Genomic DNA, 23,141 nt, shown 5'->3' with positions numbered 1-23,141 from the left:
CGCTGCCCCTGTGGGAGCGCACTGACCACCTGCATTGAGCATCTGCATTGAGTGTATTCCCGCTGGTGGCCAATGTATGTCATAGTGACTGGTTGTTCGGTCATTTGGTCATTTGATCACTTAGGCTTTTATATATATACTAGAAGCCCGGTGCATGAAAATTGTGCACTGGTGGTGGTGGCGGGGATCCCTCAGCCCAGCCTGCACCCTCTCACAGTCCAGAGCCCTCGGGGGATGTCTGACTGTCGGCTTGTGAGGAGTGGGACTAAGCCGGCAGTTGGACATCCTTAGCGCTGCCATGGAGGTGGGAGAGGCTCCTGCCTCTGCCGCTGCTCTCGCCAGCCGTGAGCCTGGCTGAGGGTTTCTGGCTGAGCGGCGCTCCCCTTGTGGGTGCGCACTGACCACCAGGGGGCAGCTCCTGGGTTGAACGTCTGCCCCCTGGTGGTCCGTGGGCATCATAGTGACCGGTTGTTCTGCCATTCAGTCAATTTGCATATTAGCCTTTTGTTATATAGGATAGATGGATTTTCACAGATGCCTTTATCAGGTACATTAAGTTCCCTTTAATTCTTAGTTTGAGGGGTTTTTTAAAATCAGTATATATCTGGATTCTTTAGGAGTGTTTGTATCTATGTTCATAAGAAATATTGGCCTATAGTTTTCTTTTATGTATGTCTTTGTGTAGTTATGGTATAAGAGGAGTGCTGGCTTATAGGCATTATTCTTTTTTTTTTTAATCTGTAGACTCTGGAGTGATTCCTCTTTTTAAAATTTCTGCTATTAGGAGTTAATTCCTTTTCTCATTTTTCTTTATCCATCTCCCTAGAGATTTTTTTGTTTCATTAATCTCCAAAGAAAATGCCTTTTTAAAATTATTTTCTCTTGTTATTCTGATTTCAATTTGATTTTGCTTTTTATTATTTCTTCCTTTTACTTATTTTGGGTTTTCAGTAGCTCTTCTCTTTTTAGACTATTAAAGTGAGGAGTTAGATAATTTAATTTACAATTCCTTCTATGCTAATAAGCATTTAAAACTATAATTTTTCTTCTAAGCATTGCTTTAGCTTCATCACATATAGTTGGATGTGTCATGTTTTAAGTTTCCTTTTATTCCAAGTATTTTCTTATTCCAATGGCGAAATTTATGTTTTTGGTCTTGTGTTTTCTTTGAAAAGCATTGTTTAATTTCCAACTATTTGAAGACATATCAAATGTATTTTGGCTATTTGGTTCACGTTAGTTATTATCAGAGAAAAAACTCTGTATGATTTTATCCCGTTTATATATTTTCCAATGATTTTACATATACTAGGACATATTTTATAACCAAACATATAGTGTATCTTGGTAAATGTTGCATGGGCAGCTGAAAAGTAGAAATACTCTGCTTTTGGTGGAATGCTCTATAAGTATTAATTAGGTCTAGTTGGCTATTAATGCCAATTAATTTTTCTACATCTTTACTGATTTTCATTTTACTTATTGAATCAATTACTGAGAAAGGCATATTGAGATATTTTTTAAAGTTATAGTCTAAAAGTAACATAGGGAATATACATGTTCTTTTTATTTAAAAACTTCAGTCAAAATATTAAATATTAAAATTTAACTCTCGTTCAAAAGAAAAATGTTGATTTCAATTTAATAATATAAAAATTCAATAAAACAGAAAGAGGGATAAGTGAATAATGTATAACTTGTTAATTTTTGGTCTATTTAAAATTTCCTTATATAGCACATGTGATTTACTTGATTTAAGTCTGATTGCTTGACAACTAAATTAAAACAGGTCAAGGATAATTCCACCCCAAATTTCAGGGTAAATAATTTACTTCTCTGTATCTCTTTTGTGGACTATTTTTCCAATTAGAGTTTAATAAATCTCTAATACCAAATATTGTTACATATGTTAGAACGTAGTGTTTCTATAACATGTTTTTACAGCAGACCTTATTTTTCTCTGATATGGACCTGACACTTCCTTGCTCATTTGGAGAATATGATGAAATTAGATACCAGTTGAATGAAACGTTGTCATTTATAAACCTAAAAAGTATTAAGTCCGAAATTATATTTTTAGTATCCATGTCCATTGCAAACATGCCATTTTCAAGAATACAACATGAAAAGAGAGTTTAAATAGTTTTTTCCCCATGTAATATGCTCCATGTTAAAGGCCAAATTTGCCATTAAAAAAATCCAATGGAATATGCAAAAAATATTACTAAAACTAATAAATGAGTTTAGCTGCCTGAAAGCCATAGTGGCAACTTCAGAACTGCAATTTCAAAACAGGAATAACAGAATATAGTGTATTTTGAGGCCAGTGATATGGACACTACTTGAATATGCCATGTTCCATGTACACACTAAAATGGAATTACATTTATCTACATATTAAAGCTCCACAACCTGACTTCAGTCCTTGTATGGATTATTAGCTGATAAATATATCTGGTAGATGAGATGATGAATACATTTTGCATTGGTTTATATAATTTAATCCAGTTAATACTTATAATCCCAGAACTAGTTGTTAATTCATATTCATATTTTGAGAAATAATGCAAAGGATGCATTATTTATTGTAGATAGAATATGTTTGATAGTGAAAGGTACCATTTCTCTCTTTTTGGAAATGTAGAACAAGCAGTATTTTTCACTCAGCAGCATTTATTTGTGCTTATTATTTTGGCCAACGTCAGAACTTGAAGTTAATAACACACTTAAAACACACATCTTGGGGAAACACAGCATGGTGTTATTATAACCAACAGAAAAATGTCTTAATTGCTTAGTTGCATTGATATTTGTTTACTTCCATCATAACTCAAATACATTTTCAAAGAGGCTAAACTCCAAACATCTGTGGACATTCCCTACATCCATTTCTGAAAATAATCACTGTGCATGTATAGTTTACAGCTATTGGCATAGAGTCTGATTTCCCCCAGTATTTATATACTATAAATCTGCCAAGCTGCCTGAGTACACGAATCTCCAGTATTTGAAGGGATAAAGGACTGAAGATGAGAGTTAATGGTTAGAAACTGGTAGAGAATTAAAAGCTTTCTTGTTGGAATGCGATGAAGGATTTTAGAACCTACCAACCAAAAAAGAGACTGGTGCTTTGTCATTTAGTTGCTCCTATTTTATTATATATTATCCATGTACTCAAGAAAATATGAATCAAGTTTAAAGGCAAAGAACTGAGAGTATGATAGCTGTTTATAAATATCCAAAGAGTACATGGACACAGATAATAGTGTGGAGAAGGCCTGGGTGGGGTGGGTGTGAGATAGCAGGGGTCAATGGAAAAAGCAAAACAAAGGGGACATCTGTAATACTTTCAACAATAAAGATATTTTTTTAAAAAAGAAGTGATAAATATAAAAAAATATTCAGAGTATAAATATCATGAAAAGTTTTAGAAATAACATAGAACATGAAAACAGTGGTGGAACTTATAGCAAAGTCATACATTTGATACAAATGAAAATGTAATTTAAGCATTTAGAAGACATTTTTTTCATTAATAATGATTTCCATTGATTATTTTGATTTAAAATACAATAATATGGTAGAGAACCTGATGTTGTCCTTGCGTACATCCTACGTCTCCTCTTACTCTTTAAATTTTAAAGAGCTCTGGCCCATTTAGAGCTGAGTGAAGCAGACATTTGAGCCTCATGAAGCTGAACCGCAGCAGATTAACTGGACACTGATCATAAAATATGCCACATGAATAGAAAAAGCTTTCTGGAGGTCAAGTTCTGGTGCTATTGTCAATAAGACATGATATTTACAGAGGGGAGAGTAGCATTTTAAAATGCTGCTTAGCAAGATAAAGCCTACCTTGTTATGTATAACATAAGGAAATTTATAAGGCATTAGTTTTACACACTGTCAGGCATATCCGTCAGCATGTGTCTTTATTAAAAAGCTTTTCTGTGTCTTCATTTCTTTTGAGTTGTTAATAATTTGTTTATGGGCCTTCCCTGCCACCCCCAACCCTCTGCCCCATATACTTGTAGTTCCCTATAGTAACCATTCATTACTCCCTTGAGATTGTTTACTGCCTTTATCCCAGAAAACTATGAAGCAGGTGAATGAGCCATCAGAATAAAAATGCTACAAGGCCTTACATGTGTCTACCTACAAGCTCTTTTCTTCTTACCACAATTATGTCACATTGGAAATCATAGCAAAAGCCATTGTTTCAATCATAGCAGCAATGTTAGTTACAAGTTTCATAAAATATTCTACCCAGAGCAGTTAAAGAGGCAGCCCCTATCATTCAATGCCAATTCAGCCATATCTGGATTCTGTAATTGTATTTAACTACTTTCATTTTCCATGAAATTGAAGTTAAAAGTAATTTGATGCAAAAAGACCCCATCCTGTGGATTGTTTTAGAAGAATGTATATGTCCTCAAGTCACTAAATATGAAGCATTAGTTCTTTTTCTTTTTCAACATTATGTTGTGTAATTTCTCTCTATAAAATCACATGGTTTTCTATGCATTTGAGATATCATTAAAAGGTATGCTTAATAGTACATGGGGTCTAGAGAATTTAGAATTGTTAGCCAGCAATTTAAACAATGTAATATTTTGATGACAAATAACTATACAACCACCTGACAGTTTTGAATGACAACATATTCTATAATTAAAAACATACAGCTCAGTTTTATAACTGGAGGGTATAGACTTAGTTGTTTTTTAAAACAAAGGTGCATAAAATAGTGTTGGCAAGTTAAATCTGGTCTGCTGAGTTGGTAATAAAATTCTATTAGAACACATTTTTTTTTTAATGCCCATTTGTTTAGTAATGTCTGTGGTGGCTTTCATATTACAGTGGTTATGTGAGCTTTTTACAGAAAAGAATTTTCCAACTTCTGCTCTAAAACAACATCGGTGCATTAGCCCTTTAATATATAAAGAAAAATGTAGACTTAAAACAACCTTTAAAATGGGATGTTTTCATTCCATTTCTGCCTCACCCATTCTTGCGTTGGTTCTAAAATGCAAATTTTGCAGACACATTAATAGTTGGATCTTACATTAAGCTCCCATAACTTGCCCCATATTCATTTTCTGTACCTGTCATCAACACTAATAGTAGTTTTGGTGAAAAGGCAAGAAATTCAGCAAGAAAGTAGTATTTTTTTATTAAGAGAAAGCTTATTTAGAAAGTCACAGAAGCAGAAGTGAGCTGTAGAAGAAATGGGCTCAGGAAACAAGTTACAGAGGCAAAATAAGGAGTTCAGGAGAGAGAAGGGTAAAGGTAATGTTCCTGGGGAGCAGAGAGGAGGACAGGAAAGGTGAGGGCATGCTCCCAAGAGGGAGAGCACGCTGGGTCTTCCTTCTGGAGGGTTTTTATCTGGTGGTCTCAGAGGAGGATCCCAATAGAATATGCATCAGCTTTCCAGGGGCCTTTCAGCGTCACGGTCTCTACCAATGGGTGGGTGCCAGGGTGAGGGGTCATTAGTCCTTGCAGCTGGTCCTGAGGCAGCCAGGGTATCACTTGTTAGGTTTTCTGCTTTCTGGACCTGGAGTTGAAACTTAGAACTGAGACCTTGATGTGATCACTAGGGGTTAATGCTTAAGGGAGTGATCATGTAAGGTCCTGCATGGGAGTGCATGAGTCTACCATTCAGGAAAGTCTTCATAAAATAATTTGTGACTATTTTCTTTTATGTAATCTGAAGTGATTTAAAAGACATTTGAATTGTTTGTTTCTATTTTTTGACACAGATGGAATTAAATCATAAAACCAAGTGATCCTGAGACCTTTTTAATGGAGGAACTTGAACAAGTGTCGTAAAATCTCCATTGGTAATGGTAAGTTCATGCTTTCTACTTCTTCTTGGGTCAAATTTTATATTTGATATTTGTGGGGATGTATATTAAAATAATGCAATATGACTAAATAACTTTTTACCTCAATAATTTTCAATATCAGGAAACTTGCCAATATAACTTATTACAGTAAACAAAGGATAAAAATCTAGATGTCATAGAGTAGATACTTGAGGAACTAACTTTTGGCTATCCCTCAATACCTGTTTGCCACATCATCAATGGTAATAAAAATCACAATTCCAGCCAAGTACATGGTTTCTTAGAATAAAGAATGCATTTCTGACTTATGGTTTCTTGTACAAGAAACTTGGAGGTTGTCACTCCATTCTGACAGCAAGGAACAAACTGAAAATTGAACAGCTCTACTTGGATCCGTAAAAGAGGAGAGAGAGGCCAAATGGCAAAGCACTGCCCCTGAGATTGGAGAGTCAGGCCATGAGTGCAGGTGTCACTGCTTACCTAAGGAGACAGTCAAAGCTGCACCGGTCTGTGGGCACCAGTGCCTGCAAGAACCTGTGCCCAGGTAGGAGAGGCCTGAGCTCAGTGTGGGCAAGTCTGAAAAACTCCAGGTTGAACCCGTCACAGGGACTGTCCCACAATATTGTGACATTTAGCTGTAGGAGCTGACTGGGTTCCCACAGTGAATATAGAAGAAAAATCCCCTGGTGCTTCTGGCATGGGGAGGAAAAAAGGATACCAATAATGTATTCCATTATGTATGCTTACGTATATGTCTTGTGTGTATATGCATATATTATACGCATATATATGTGATTATGCATGCCTATAAAATGAAATACTCCTGAATACTCTGTCCTTTTTAAGACCTGAGCTTAGGAGAAACTAGCTAACAGGGGCCTAACTGGTCTGGGGGAGGGGAATACCCAATTCTGGGCCACAGTAGCCATCTTTTTCATCTCAGGGGGAGGAAAAGAATTGGGATACACTTGTGACATTCATAGTTCAGAGACTGAGATCTAATTATAGGACTATAGAATGCTTTCCCTCGCCTAGTACTTCACCACCGTGTTCCAAAAGGCATACCAAAAGCAAAACACACATAAGAGACAGAACCACACATGGCAGGGATGTTGGAATTATTAGGCTGGGAATTTCAAATAACTATGATTAGTATGCTAAGGGCTCTCATGAGTAAGGTAGGCAGCATGCAAGAACAGATGGACAATGGAAGCAGAGCGATGGAAAATCTGAGAAAGAACAAAGAAGAAACACTAGAGATAAAAAACACTAACCATGGGCTAATTGGTGGACTGGATGCAGCTGAGGAAATAATCTCTGGGCTAGAGACCTATCAATAGAAAAGCAAAGAGAACAAAGACCGAAAAACAGAGGCTGTGTGTCCATGGACTGGGAGTAGGTGGTAGGGGATGACAACTACAGGAGATGTAACATGCTAATGAGAAGACCCCCAGGAGGAGAAAGAAAGGAACAGAAGAAATACTTGAAACAACAATGACTGAGAATATCCCCAAACTAATGCCAAACACCAAACCACAGATCCAGGAAGCTTAGAGAACATCAAGCAGGATAAGTTCACAAAAATTATACCAAGGCATATTATTTCAATGTACAGAAAATCAAAGGGAAAGAAAAATCCTGAAAGAATCCAGAGGAAAAAAGCACCTTACCTACGAGAGAACAAAGATAAGAATCGCATCCCACTTCTCAGAGTGTGCAAACAGGAGGGGAGTGGAGTGAATTTTCTGGGTTGAGAGAAAACAAAACAAAACACTCCAACCTAGAATTCTGTGAAATTATCCTTCATAAGTAAATGAGAAAGACTTTCTTAGACAAATATTAAGGAAAGTTGTTGTCAGCAGAACTGCCTTGCAAGAAATATTAAAAGAAGCTTTTTAGAAGGAAGAAAAATAATATAAGGCAGACACTCATATTTACAGAAAGGAAGAGTACTAAAAAAGAAATATGTGAAAGTAAAATAAAAACTTTTATTTTTATTATTCTTAATTGATCTAACAGGTAACAGTTTATTCAAAATAATAATAATAGCACTAAGCAATAATATATTCCATTATATATGCTTATGTATATATCTTGTACATATATATACACACACACACTGAGTGGCCAAATTACTATGACCACCTGACGTTTGTAGGCAAATTAGCCATACACTGCATCGTATGGGATATGGAAGCCAAAGGCCTGTTTGAACACCTTTGCTGTCTGCAGTTACCAAGATAAAACATCTCCAATTTGCACAGGAACACAAGGATTGGACAGTCGAGCATTGGAAAAAAGTCATGTGGTCTGATGAATCACATTTCCAGTTGCATCATGCAGATGGCAGAGTGAGAATTTTGCGGAAACAGCATGAAAGCATGCACCCCATATGCATGAGTACAACCCTTCAAGCTGGTGGGGTGAGTGTTGTGGTTTGGGGCATGTTTTCCTGGAATGATTTGGGCCCTTTAACTCATGTGGAACAACGTCTGAATAGCACAATATACCTAAGTATCGTTGCTGATCAAGTTCATCCTATCATGATGATGGTGTATCCCAATGGAGATGGCTTCTTCCAACAAGACAATGCGCCATGCCATGGTGCTCGTATTGTGCAGGAGTGGTTTCAAGAACATGAGGGAGACTTTACCTTGCTTACGTAGCCCCCACAATCACCAGATCTCAATCCAATTGAGCACTTGTGGGACGAAGTTAAAAGAGCCATCAGGCAGCTGGTTCCACAACCACCAAATCTCACAGAACTGGACAGTGCTATTCATCAGGCATGGTGTCAGATTCCTCGCATCACCTTTCAACATCTTGTGGAGTCAATGCCAAGAAGAATAACCGCAATATTGAAGGCAAAAGGTGGCCCAACGAAGTACTGATGGGGTGGCCATAATAATCTGGCCACTCAGTGTATATGTATGTGTGTGTGTGATTATGCATGCCTATTAAATGAAATGAATGATAGCAATGCTACAAGGAACAGAAGAGAGAAGTTAGGGTTATTTTGTACTTATAAGGACTCGCATTACTTGTGAAGTAGTATAGTGCTATTTGAAAGTGAATTTGGGTTAGCTGTAAATGCATACTGCAAACTTGAAGGCAACCACTAAAACAAGTTAAAAAAAATGTTAGGCAAGGAGAGAAAATGGAATCCTATAAAATGCTCATTTAAAACCATGAGACAGAAAAAAAAAAAAAAAGGCTGGAAGATGATTTCCCAGCCTCCCATGCATTTAGGCATGGCCAGCTGATTAATTTCTGACCAATCTAATGCAAAAAAAGTGGTGTGTGTCATCTTTTGGCAAGGTTTGTCTAAGGGCGGGAACTTGCCCTTTATTTTTCTACTGTCTTCTTCCAGCTGGAATTACAACAGGGTGATTGACCCTGAGGCAGCTCTGGCACCATAAACTACTTGTGGAGGTGGCAGAACAATAGGATCGAAGGAGCCTGGGTCCAACTGCTTGAAATCTGTCCTACCACACCCTGACTTACTGCATTTATACAGCAGAGAAAAGTAAACTGCTGTGTTTTAAGCCTCTGTGAGTATGGCTTACCTGCTATTCACAGCTGAACTTGATCCTATATAATAAATACAGTGAAAAAAAAAAAAAAAAAGGACTCTGGACTCTAGTTCAGCAGCTGTGAAAAAAAATACTCAAAATAAAGAAAAAATAAAAACAATTTACTTAAATTAAGTAAATACCATTCACCAGAAACTAACAACTAGTATCTTTGTATATGGTAAAACACTAAAATTTATTTAAATTACTAGAGGCCCGGTGCACCACATTTGTGCACTGGAAGGTGGAGGGTCCCTCAGTCTAGCCTGCGTCCTCTCGCAGTCCGGGACCCCTTGGGGGATATCTGCCTGCCGCAGAAGCGGGAGAGGCTCTCACCATTGCTGCTGCGCTCGCCAGTCGTGAGCCCAGCTTCTGGCTGAGCGGCACTCCCCCTGTGGGAGCGCACTGACCACCAGGGGGCAGCTCCTGCATTGAGCATCTGCACCCTGGTGGTCAGTGCTCATCATAGCGACCAGTTGTTCCACCCTTTGGTCGATTTGCATATTAGGGTTTTATTATATAGGAAAATCAGAGACTAGATAGTTTGATTACCATAGTATTGTTGGTCCTTGCAGATGTAATAATACAAGAAAATATAATAAATTATCATGAAATAAGATACAAATTTCTCTATTTTGCTGATGACATTATATATTTGTAATGAAACCCCACTGGCTACAAGGTAAGTATAAACAAACCAATACTTCCCCTCCCTGCTTTGGTGCCAGCAGTAACAAGGAGGGGAAAAAAGGGAAAATATTTCATTTAAAATAGTAATAAAAACTGTAAAAAATACTTAGCAGTAAATTTAACCTGGAAGATTTAGATCTAGTTTTATAGAGTTTTATTAAAGGTCAGAAAAAAATTAATCTTAATTAATAGAAGGCATACTATATTCTGGGATGGGAATACTTACTGATAAAAAATAAAAATATCAGAGTTATATGTGCATAAATATATGAATATAATACAATTCCTATTAGAATCTCAATATAATTTTCTGTAGTTAATTGCATTAAATTATTTTAAAAATATATGGAAAAACTAATGGCCAATAATACTAAGGAAAAGAGAATAATAATAATAATGAAAGGGGAGTTGCCTTACCAAATATTACAATACAGATTAGAACTTCTTATGATATCAAAGTAGTTTTGGTATAATACATAGAAATGTAGATAAGTGGAACAGAATCAAGAATGATCTTCATTATTTATAAAAATATATCTCAATTCATAGGGGAATATATAGCTTAGTTATGAAGTTGTGCTACACACTAACTATCCTCCTGAAGTAAAGTAGGACCTCTACGTTTAATCTGTGCCACACAAGGGCTTGAGCTCATTTCTGGGCACATCCCAGCCCACATTGTCAGGCTCCATCCATGCTCCCCACATATATCACACTCTTGGCTACCTCTGGGGTTTATGGGATACAAATTCCTACAGACTTATCTGCCCCTTGAGGGATAAACTCAGGGAAGAGCACACTTGGGCAGGAATTCTGGAATCCTAGTACCTGCAGAGCGGTCCAGATAGTATAGACTCAGAAGGGAGATGACCCTTTGGCCCTTCTGACAGCTTGCTCCATTAGGAGGCACGTGGCCAGGCAAGGGCCAGGTTAATGTCTTCTAAAAAGTGTAGACTAAGGCAGGGTATCTCTTGTGTGGGTCTTAGCTCAGTGGTGTTGCTAAATTATTTTTCCTTCTGTAACAACCTCTCCATGATCTAGGAGTAAAGATAACTTGGAGCAGAATTTCCTAAAATGGAAACATATCATGATCAAGAAATAAATCATTATTGTTAATATTGGGGTCATTGGTTACAGTGACATAACCAAACCTTTTCTTATACACATACACACACAAACACACACACACACACACACACACACACACGTGCATATTTATGTTTATGAGCAATATATAAACATGGACATTTATCAACTAGTTTGTTAATGTGGCTTATGCATCAGGAATGAGGTGTTGCAGAGGTTGGAAGAATAAAATGAAATGGGAAGAATAAAATAAGCAGAAAAAAAGAGGAAAATAGTAAGACAACAGACTACATTTAAAAAATATATAAGATAAAATACCATTTATCTAACATGATGTCTATGGGTATTTGTGCATAAGGAGATGCATGAAAAGATGGGCAATAAGTGTTAACACGATCATTTCAGGCTGGGATACCAAGTGATAGCTTGCGTAGAACTTTGTCATTTGAGTTGTCTAAACCAGTGGTTGGCAAACTGTGGCTCTTGAGCCGCGGTTTGCCGCTCTGTTGACTAATGAGTTTGCCGACCACTGACATAGACTCTCGAATCCAATAATTACAGGCTGTTGTTGTTCCTTGTGATTAAGCCCCTATCCCAGTGGTCGGCAAACTCATTAGTCAACAGAGCGGCAAACCGCGGCTCGCGAGCCACAGTTTGCCGACCACTGGTCTAACCAATCGTGTTGTTTAAGTAGCATGAGAAAAACAACCAAGCTATTTTCTTTATAGAAGAAAGAAAGATTCTTTTGGGAGAACGTGAGCCAGTTTCTCTCCTTGAATTAAACTGCCTTTCTTCTGGTCCCAATGATTGTGACCTTCTTTCTTCTGGTAAACAGCTCACAATCCAGCTGTTTTGTAGAAAGGAAATCGTGACATTTTCCCAGTTTCCTTAAGCAGATTGGCTAATTTGTAATTCAGGTATTCATTTGTGCTGTCCCTAGGGACACAGTAACTTAATGTTGAGAGTGTATTTCTGGCTTATCGGTTGATTCAGTTACCTCGCATCAAGGGTTCCTGATAATAGTCAGACTTGCCATTCAGACTGATTTCACAATCAAAAGATTTTTCTAGGGAGAAAATTTAGGACTCATTTGTGGAGATCTGGGCAAGATGTAAAACCCATAAGAGGAAAAAATATCTTTCAACATTCCTTGCTGAGGGCCTGGACCGACCTCCCAGATGCATCCTTTTAGCCAATATTTATTTCTGTTTGCCAGTTTTAAATGTTGGGTAACATTGAAAAGAAAACATGAATTCTTTAAAGTAGATAATAAAATAATCAAGATAATGTAATAAAGTAAAACAGTAAGATAAAGTGGTTAACATAAGCACTATAAAGTGGCAAAGATGAAAGTCAAGAATTAAATCAACTGTGATAAAAGTTAGAAATGAGACAACACAAACTGGAAACTAAGAGATTAAAAAACAAAAAGCAAATACTATTAGCTAGAGGCGCAAACTCAATGAAGTCATAAAAGAGAATGCATAGATGAGCTTACAGAATATGATAAAAATGGTTAGAATCATAAATGAGGACTGAATCCAGGGATGGCCTGGGATCCTTTGGTCTGAGGCTGCTGAAAACAGACCCTGAGCATCCGGCTTGATTCTTCTTCTTAGGCTGGAAAATGTCTGGGTTTGAAGGTCCCAGATGGATGATTTCAAGAGAGCAGAACCCTCAGGTTTTGGCCATGAATCTCTCTTTTTGTATTTTTCCTATCATAACCTTAGCCATCACTTCCAGTCAGGCAAAGTTGACCCCGGTTACTCCCCAAACATGACTGATGCAGTCTTTATTTAAACACATACTCAAATATTTGCATTTCTTTGTACTGGTTTCTTTGGGTAAAAGGAAAGAATAAAAAAAACTTAGCAAAAGCCCCTACATTTCACATTAAGCCTTTTCTCCCATTTTAAATTAGATTCTCCTGATTTGTAAAGCTGTAGTTCTGTGCCAATATCAAGTCACATTACAAAATTATAATGTTTATTTCATTTCACATATATGAAGTTCTTAAAAATCTGATTTTCCTCTCATTATCAACTGTATAATGCAAGTGGTACAGATTGGTCTGGGTCTCAAAAATCTATGAATAATTTTACCATAATATGAAGTCAACATTTTCATTTCAGTTCTCTAAACAAATAAAAAACAAACTTTTCTTAAACAGAATTGATATCACAGAGGTATGAACAATTAAGAAGTTTTTTCTTACTTGGACTAGCTTGAGATAACTTTATTTGATCAAACTGCAATGATTCTGTTATAAGCAAAATGATTTGTATTCAACAAATGTCTTTGAATAAAGTTTCACCTTGTCTTGATTCCCATTTAACTAAATCTGTTGTAGTAAACCTCCATGTTGCATGTAAACAATACCACATGCATCTATTCCCTATAAATAGGCAACAGATGGTAAACATCAGACTGAAAGTGACACAGAAGAAGGATTGTGGTTTAGAAAGATCATGAAATCTGGGCATATTTGATAAAGCCTTTGCTCAGTCGGAGCAGGCCAGCAATGGGCCATTTGGAGAAATATGCACTGACAATTGTCTCTGATTCATTCATTTCTGAATTAGTGACCAACTTCCTTGAACTAAGATTTTAGAAATGGTATTATCTATCATACCTCTTGGGAAGTATTCATTCAAGAACAACAAACCCATCTAGGATAGTCTGTGAAGGACGAGCTAAGGTTAATATTTTAGTTCAACATTTCAAACCTAGAATGGGCTTATCTCAAAATAATCCAAACTGGTTTAAACTGGTTTGGAGGTCTCAGTTCTAAGGCAAGCCAAGGTATCCATGGGCTTATGGAAGCTGAGAAAACAACAGGCATGGTGGTGCTACCACACACATCCTGTGACAATGTTGCCAGGCAGAGCTCTGGAGATGCCCTGAAAGAACCACAGAATTCACCTGCATTGTCAGGGTCACAGAGGAGCTCTTCCTATGTCATGAGTCATTTTACTGAACCAGGTTAACATGGATTTCAGATGCTTCTAGCTCAAGCATGCTTAAAAAGACACATGTAGCTGAAACCGGTTCGGCTCAGTGGATAGAGTGTCGGCCTGTGAACTGAAGGGTCCCAGGTTCGATTCCGGTCAAGGGCATGTACCTTGGTTGCGGGCACATCCCCAGTAGGGGGTGTGCAGGAGGCGGCTGATCGATGTTTCTAACTCTCTATCCCTCTCCCTTCCTCTGTAAAAAATCAATAAAATATATTTAAAAAAAATAAAAGACACATGTATTCCTGATTCCCAAGCACTATGGGAAATGGTACTGTTAGAGTTTATTTTTTTTAATAAAATATATTTTTATTGATTAAAGAGAGAAAGGGAGAGGGAGAGATAGGAACATCAATGATGAGAGAGAGTCCTGCATGCCCTACACTGGGGATCGAACTCACAACCAGGGCATGTACCCAGACCAGGAATTGAACCACGACCTCCTGGTTCATAGGTTGATGCTCAACCACTGAGCCACACCAGCTGGGCATAGAGTTTATTTTTAATTCCCTTCCATCACAAGTACTTGACATCATGACAGTCATGGTGGTGAACTAAACAAGAAGGTCTGTTTACCCCTTTTATAGGATATTAGAGGCCCGTGCACTGGTGGGGTCCCTCCGCCTGGCCTGTAGGGATCAGGCCGAAACTGGCTCTCCGACATCCCCTGAGGGGTCCCGGATTGCGAGAGGGCAGTTCTCAGGTGACGCACCTTGGAATCAGGCTCCCTCCTCTCTAGTTCCGGTTGCATCATCCGAGAAGCGCAGCTGCCAAGTCACTGCAGCTCAGCAGCTCCTGCATTGAGCATTTGCCCCCTGGTGGTCATTGCACATCATAGCTACTGGTCGAACAGTTGAATGGTCAGACGGTCACTTAGGCTTTTATATAGAGAGATGATTGATCTCAGACAAAACAGCAAACTTCTGGCAGGAAGCATTTAGCTCTACAGCATACTCAAAACTATTGTTTTGAACCCTGGTCTCCTGATCTTGTCTTTGTTTCAGAGGAAGTACTTGAAATAATTTGCATAATGACTTACAAATTTTTCTACACCCTGAAGCAGAACAGACCCCTTCACTGGAATTATAGGTGTTACTGGTGTCACCTGTAACTTCCCTGCTTTGCTCAATGAACTAGATTGTGTCCAGTGCTTAGAAAAACTCATATACAGGCAGTCCTCAGGTTACATCGGAGATCGTTCCTACGGCAACGTAACTCGATTTTCACCGTAAGTCAGAACCCACCTACATAAGCATCTATGTCATTCACATGGAGCACATACACAGCAGTAATGAAGTGAAACAGTAAAAAAAAATTAAAAGAAAGATACCAATTCCTGACCTTTACTTGTAGTAAATAAATAATAAAAAAACATAAAGCACATATGTACCTACATCGAAATGATGGGACATTTTTTTTTAATAAATAAATGGGAGATGGCGACGTAACCACGAAACGATGTCAGTCGAGTCCAATGGAACCCGAGGACTGCCTGTACCCTCTGGTTTACCCTGCATTATTGTTGCTGGCACCCCACGAGGGGGAGAATCCACTGGCTCAGAAGGCCAGATGTATATTCTTGTTTTGTCTCATTTGTACAGTTCAGTGCTGCCACAATTTCAAGAACAGGTATCTAAGCCTGTTTTGACTAATGTTACTAGTATTATTGTCCTGCTGACTGCTTTGCTCTGCCCAACAGGACCCTTTCATGTAGCTGTAGCCTTGAAGCTTGCCACAGTGAGGAAGAGGAAACCAGAGGGTTAGGCCAGGCTCCCTGGGATCCCAGAGCTACAGATATGGTGCCTGAGGGAGCAAGAAGAGCGCTCAACAGAGGAGCTCATCTGAAAACTCTGCTCTAATCCACACTTGATTTTGTGGCAGCCTCTGTATAGCTTTGCCCACCTGTATTAAAGGATAATGCTGAGTCTAACTCACTTTAAAAGCCTGGTCATGACTCCCTCCCTCCACCCCCCCACCAACTAGGCTGCTCATAGAACAACATCCCAGTGGATGCTCAATGTTTGCCAACCAAAATTCCCTTTTGTATTTTCTTCCACCTCTTGGATTCCCATTTGCAGGTTCATCGTCCCCTGGCCCTGACTCTGTGATTACCAGCGGCCTCTTTTCCGGACTTTGGGTCCCAGAATTCTGATCATCTCTTGCATTTCACGTAGTCCTCTCCTCTTTTTTTTTTTTTTTTTTTTTTTTTTTTTGTATTATCAGTATACCTCCATACCTGTGTACCATTCTCACAGGCAGTTCATTCTGGGCAGGCCTCACTTGACAGGCTGGTATTGTACAAGGCTAAGACCAAGAGAGGATTGGTGAAAATGATTCAGTCCAATGTAAGTTAGTTCAACCCAGTTCTAACTTTAACAAACCAGGTTCAAAAGGATTCAGACTTGGTGAGAGTAGTTCAAACTTGTCCTTTAACAACTATCACAGTTCATATTGAAGATGCAATTCTTCTTCATCTAGTTTAAGTTCGGGTCAGTAGCCTGTTTAAGATGCAATAGGGATCAGTTGGAAGAGGGACGTTTTCTTCTTTGGGCACCTTAACATCCTGTGAGAGAATTATTTACTACAAAATTTATCATATTTATATCATCAACCTCTTTTGAATATAAGGTAGTAATGTAATTTTGAGAAACATCAGGTGAAATAATTTGATTACTCAAAGAGGCAGAAATCTTAGAAAAAGAAAGATTAGAAAGATAGATACCAGTTCCAGTATTATTCCTTTGAATATCTAAATTTAAAGGTAAAGTCATTCATGCCTGAGAACATGAAGACAGAAAGCAGCATAACTTTAAAATCCAATATTATTAAGGGAAATGTGGAAAAAACAGAGGATGTTGAAACTATGCAAACTATTTCCATTTGAGATAAAATTCTCAAACTTCCCAGCTTTGACCTACACTTAAAATATTGAATCAACATAAAAAAGTTTATACTTTTAGACGCCAAGTTGTTCCAAAGTCTAAGGAAAGGAGTCTTTTTCTATTAAAAAGATAAAGAAATATGGTGTAAAAATTATTTTTCTTTCAAGCAATGTTCATATCCAGGTTTTTGTGTGTTTTTTTTTAAACCCACCTAAACATTTTTTCAGGCGCCATGTTTTTTCAATCAATTTTTGGCAACATATCTTAAATTTAAAATTGAAACTGTTCCATTGAACGCTTCCAGAAAAGAGAAAATGAAATATTAAGTGCTGATTTCAGGCTTATTGAAGTCTCTGCCTAAATCTGCTTTTGAGAATTAATAGTGCCAAAGTTATTTCATTTGTAACTTATTTAACATTTGGCTGAAATGAAAGAATAGAAATTATCTTATCATATCTTCGCCCCTGGGGCCAGCAATTTCCTTCAGTGAATGCCTCCTAAGACAGTAATTTTTTTTATAGAAAAGTGATGTTTATATTAGGAAGCAGATTTTCCCTTGGTCTCTACTAGAGATGTTTCTTCACACTTAGTGGATAAAAGATGCTTAACGGTTGTGCTGTCCTTTGTGAAAAGCTTCTCAGTACTTCTTGTATACCAGGCAAAACAATCAAGTTATTGTGAAACTTTTTGCCTTTAAGACATGACCTAAGGAAGGAAAACAAGTGGTATCACCACATGACTCTAAGTGATTTGTGGGCAAATGCCTGGGAAAGAGGGAGAAGGCAAATAGATTATTGAATCAGAACATTAAGAGATGGAAAATACCTTTGAGATTATGCAGTCCAAACTTGTTTTAGTTAGGGTCAACAAAATTAAAATCTAGATAGTTTTGGCTTATGCTCCAAATCCCACAGATTGTTTAAAGCAAGTATCAAGCCCAGCTTCCAAAGTCTTGTTCTGGAAATGAATAAAATAAATGTTCACAGTGTACTTTTAAGCAAAAAGGAATCTCTAAAGTTGTTCAGTTGCCCACAAGCACTGTCAGTCAAGCTGTATATTGTGAATATCACAATTCAGTTAGAATTAAAAAAAACACTCCACTTCTGTTTTTATTTGAAGTTGGGCCACAAATACTCAAACATGCAGTTGGCAGAAAGCTAAATTTCCATCAAAGAATTGTGTGTTTTTAGCTGATTTTTCCCATATGATCCAATGGCCAAGCCAGCCAATTTTGAACTTCATTTTAGGGCAATATTGGGTAGCCCTAGATGATAATAATAATAATTACTACACTTAATTTGTGAAGCTTACTACAATTCTTTGGATATAGTTTCATTTCTGAGATATGGCTAACAGAGTAATTTTCAACCTTGAGTGAATTTTGGTATCACTTAGGGAGCTTTGAAAAAAATGAATGGCGTGCAGCCTGTGTGGCTCAGTGGTTGAGCATTGCCCCATGAATCAGGAGGCCGTGGTTTGATTTCTGGTCAGGGCACATGCTGGATTGCAGGCTTGATCCCCATTGTGGGGCATGCAGGAGGCAGTTGATCAATGATTCTCATTATTAATGTTTCTACCGCTCTCCCCCTCTCCCTCTCTGAAATCAATCCTCCCATATAATAAAAGGCTAATATGCAAATAGACCGAATGGCGGAACAACCGAACAACCGGTCGCTATGACGTGCGCTGACCACCAGGGTGCGCGCGCGGAACATGGCAGGCATCAGTAACAGGCAGCAGAGCTCGGAACATGGTGGGCGTCGGCCGTGGAGTGATGGTGGAGGAGGTGAGGGGGGCGCCAAACCAAAGCGAAGCACCAGTCGCTGTCATCAGGGCCAGCCTCTGGTGGTTCCTGAAAATTCTTTGCTCCTGCACGCCGCGGTCCCGTCCAGCATTTGCACCTGCTGCCAGCGCAGGCCCCGCTCACACCCGCTGCTGATGCCAGAGCCACCGCTTGCACCCGCTGCCTGTGCCTGGCACCATCCCTCATCAATTGGCGCCGTCAGCGGGTGCGAGCCGTGGCTGCTGGCCCTGATCACCCCTCAGAGCTTTTCCACCTCCCCCTGCTCCTGAGGGGTGATTGGGGCAGCAGCCGCCACTCCCACACACTGATGGCGCCGACCCTGCTTGCACCAGCTGCTGGCGCCAGCCCCAATTGCTTCAGTGCATGGGAGTGGCAGTGGTGGGATTGGGGCTGCTGGCAGACAGGGGACTGGGGACCAGGGACCAGGGCCCGCAGTGTGAGGGGCAAAGAGGATGGGCCAAGACCTGCCTCTGTGCCCACAGCAGCCTCGCGGCCCACAGTTCCTTTCAAGGTGCACGAATTCATGCACTGGGCTCCTAGTAAAAATATATTTTAAAAAAAGAATGAATGTTTGGATCCCAACCACAGATATTTTTATTTAATTGTTTGGGAGTACCACATTGGCATTAGATTTTATTTTGAAAGCTCTCTGGGTGATTCTAATGTACTAAGTTGAGAACCACTGGGTAAGGAAATATGGTTACTCTCATTATAGTTCATTAGAGGCCCTTGAAAATCCCAGCTTTCCCTCTAGTCCTCTTAAAACTCTATTTCTGTTTTTGTGGCTCAAAGTTAATGTGGTGGGCTACTGTGTTTGGGGTCTTGAAAGTGTGAGGGAGGGGAGGCTGATTTCACTTCTGTTGACCTTTAAGGAGCCTGTTCCTGAGGAATTCCTATTGGATTCTAGTATTCTCCCATCCTATTGTAGCTTAAGTGTGGGAATGTTTAGTGCCATGTCATATTGGGTCAGAATTCTCCATGCCATGCTGCTGGCCATTAAGGGGCACACATTGCTATTCTGCAGGATACTTAAGGTCAGCAAAGCAGTGCAATGACACATCCCTTTTCTATTTCTTTTAGACCTTGGACCAGGGGTGGGCAAACTTTTTGACTCGAGGGCCACAATGGGTTCTTAAACTGGACCAGAGGGCCGGAACAAAAGCATGGATGGAGTGTTTGTGTGAACTAATACAAATTCCAAGTAAAGGAGCGGAGGGGAGAGCAAGAGAACCGGATAGAACAGCTGGATCCAGCCCGTGGGCCGTAGTTTGCCCACGGCTGCCTTGGACACAGTTTGATATTGTTTTGTATATTGTTGTTGTTTTGCATGATTAAGGTACTTAATCTTATGAGTGACAAAGAGAAATAAAAATGGATAAGGTGACAATGTGAAAGTACCTCCCAGTTGCCAAAGTTATAAAAGGGGCTTGTTGAATTTTTCTCTATTCTGAAACTATCTCTAGAATATATATATATATTCTAGAGATATATATCTGTTCCATTTGCAAAATAGTCCCTTCCAGACTACTCTAATTTTATACTAGCTAATCTCCATGTTAGCCATAGTAAATAATATATGCCTGATACTAACTTTAGAGCTCTCTGAGTAAAGTTACCTGTGTGGGATGGTGCACTTTTGTAAGTCGAAACCTACCCCTGCAACTTGCAAGATGGGCTTTGTACTGAAATCATGTTTTGTTTGGCTCATAACATTTTTTTAAAGTTTATTTTTAAAACCTGTATTGTTGAGAGTATTACAGATGTCCCCCTTGCTTCCCCCTATTGCCGCCCTTCACCCGGAACCCGCCCCAGGCCTTCTCCACCCTATTGTCCGTGTCCATAGGTAATGCATATATGCATATAAGATCTTCGAGTAATCTCTACCCATCCCCCTTGACCTCTTCCTTCTGAGAGTCATCAGTCTGTTCCATGTTTCCATGCCTCTGATTCTATTTTGTTTATTAGATTTCTTGTTCGTCATAATATTTTATATTAGTATCATTCCCTCCTGTTTGGCTGTCCCCAGGCCTCTGGTGCTGTCTCAGTTTTGGTTTCCAGCAGTGAATACTATTCATGTCACATGGGCTGGCTTTCAATTAGAGTATCTCAAACATATCTTCCAAATTTGGGGGAAAACTAACTTTTATTTTATAGTAAGGTAATAAAAATTAAGTAGCCACCTATGTAATTATATTTATATTGATGCTAAGATAATTAATTTCACAGGTTCTAACAGACCCAATGACCTCTTTTTCTAACACTATTTTGTAATCCCCTTTTTACTTGTCTGGAATGAAATTCATGGAATACATAAATAGACTCACACCTTAATGTAAAATAATACATTTCTGCCCAATATAAAGAACATGAAGAAGTATCAGAAAAGAGCTTTATAATAAAAATCATATATATGCCAATATGCAAATGCAGTCACCAGTTCACTCAACGTAAACAGTCTCACACATTCCCCAAAGGTACCAGATGGCCAGTCTTGCCTCTTTGAGAGGCATTGCCTGTGACGTGTGCTTCCTACTACAATGCCCAGTCCCAACCTCCCAAACTTCTCCATCATTTCATTCTTAAAACTATTCCACTCCCCACCACTGTGTCCAGTTTTTCTCTTGGCACGGAAACAATATGACTTATTGGTCCTGGTCCTTCTCCCAGTGTTGGTAGGCAGCCCATTGAATTCGTACATTGGAGTTCGGTGCAAAAGTGTTCACTCAGGTAAGGGAAGGCCATGATAGAGTTTGAAGGCATTTAGGAAAATAGGCAGTTTTCTGAAGAGAGACCCATTTTTAAAAAAGTTTAAGTTCTTAGCTTTCACTAGTCTAACTCAGTGAGAAAGAGCTGGGAATCTCAGTTCCTACAGGAAAGTTCCAGTTTCTTTTGCTAGGCTTCTGATTTGACAGCTCTGGCTGAGGCAGATCTGGGCAGCCAAGTTTAACATTTTAATAATCTGACCTCTTTGACAGAAAACAAGCAGATCTGTTACAGATTGAAAGAAAATACATTTGAAATCCATGTGAATTACTGTTTTTTTTCCCAAACTATTTACTCATTATATATTTAAAGGTCACCCATACACATCAGTGTTTCAACTTTCTGGGAATTTATTCACTGCTAGTAGTTTCAATGTGGCTGCCCTGTTTTTCATTACTGGCTGGTATTTTTAAGTCTGTGAGTTCTGAACTTCTAACTTAGAAGGAGAACAGAATAAATAGCTTGGTTGCAACATTCTGAATCATAGCAAAGATGTTTCGTATTTCCAAGAGAACCGTCAGAATCGGATGCGATGTTGCCTCCTTCGGCAAGCAACATTATCCCAAACAAGAGACTCATATTTTTACCACATTGGGCTAAATCTGATGGGTGTAAGTTTCAGTGAAAACATTGCCAAGTTTCTGTTTGAGCAGGATGAAATGCTCTCTTTCAATAATTTGTTTTTATTCTCTCTTTAGAAGCACTGTTATTTGGATGGAGGAATAAACAGTTATCAATAGTTCTCTCCACATGATGGCCTCATGTGTGGTTTCCATTTGCTTGATTAGGCTTTGCCATATTTTAAAATGTATCTATCTAAACAAGATTTTCTTTTTTTGCAATTACCCGTCCCCCTCCCCCTGGTCATTCTGGGTAAGGGTCTTGAGGAGGAAATTGGCTGAGACTCTAGTGTTTCTTATACTTTCATATGCACAGAAATCACCTGGGATGTTGTTAAATTGCAGGGTCTGATTCAGTAAGTCTGAAATCCTGCATTAACCAGATACGGTTTTTGGTGATGCTGAGGCTGCTTCAGTAACTTGGGGATCACTGCTCCAGGGCCCTCCTCAACATCCCCTGGAAGCTTGTTAGGAATGCAGACTCAGGCCCTACTCTAGACCAACTAAATCAAAACCTGCATTTTAGCCCAACTGGTGTGGCTCTGTGGTTGAGCATTGATCTATGAACCAGGAGGTCATGGTTCGATTCCCGGTCAAGGCACATGCCCGGGTTGCGGGCTTGATCCCTAGTGTGGGGCGTGCAGGAGGCAGCCAATGATTCTCTCTCATCATTGATGTTTCTATCTCTCTCTCTCCCTCTCCCTTCCTCTCTGAAATCAATAAACGCATATATGTTTTTTAAAAACCTGCATTTTAACAGGGTTCTCAGGTGATTTCTGCATTACAATTTGAGAAGCACTACCTAGACAACCCCTAACTTCCTCCAAATCAGTGACTCTCGACGTTAGCCTCATGTTATAATCAACC

The 23,141-nt window shown here is 39.0% G+C and overlaps 1 long non-coding RNA gene across 2 annotated transcripts in view; it reads left to right on the top strand.

The window, feature by feature from the left end:
- LOC308247607 overlaps positions 1–23,141 on the top strand; it is a 134,921-nt gene that overhangs the window by 5,770 nt on the left and 106,010 nt on the right. For both annotated transcript variants that reach the window (XR_013960532.1, XR_013960533.1), the window contains exon 2: positions 5,760–5,846. This is a non-coding gene — a long non-coding RNA (uncharacterized lncRNA). The remainder of the gene's footprint in view (positions 1–5,759; positions 5,847–23,141) is intronic.

Source organism: Plecotus auritus, assembly GCF_963455305.1.
Source record: "Plecotus auritus genome assembly, chromosome: 4".
In the NCBI taxonomy this organism is placed as follows: Eukaryota; Metazoa; Chordata; class Mammalia; order Chiroptera; family Vespertilionidae; genus Plecotus; species Plecotus auritus.
Note: the sequence above shows the minus strand (reverse complement) of the source record. Positions and strands in the feature narration are given on the sequence as shown.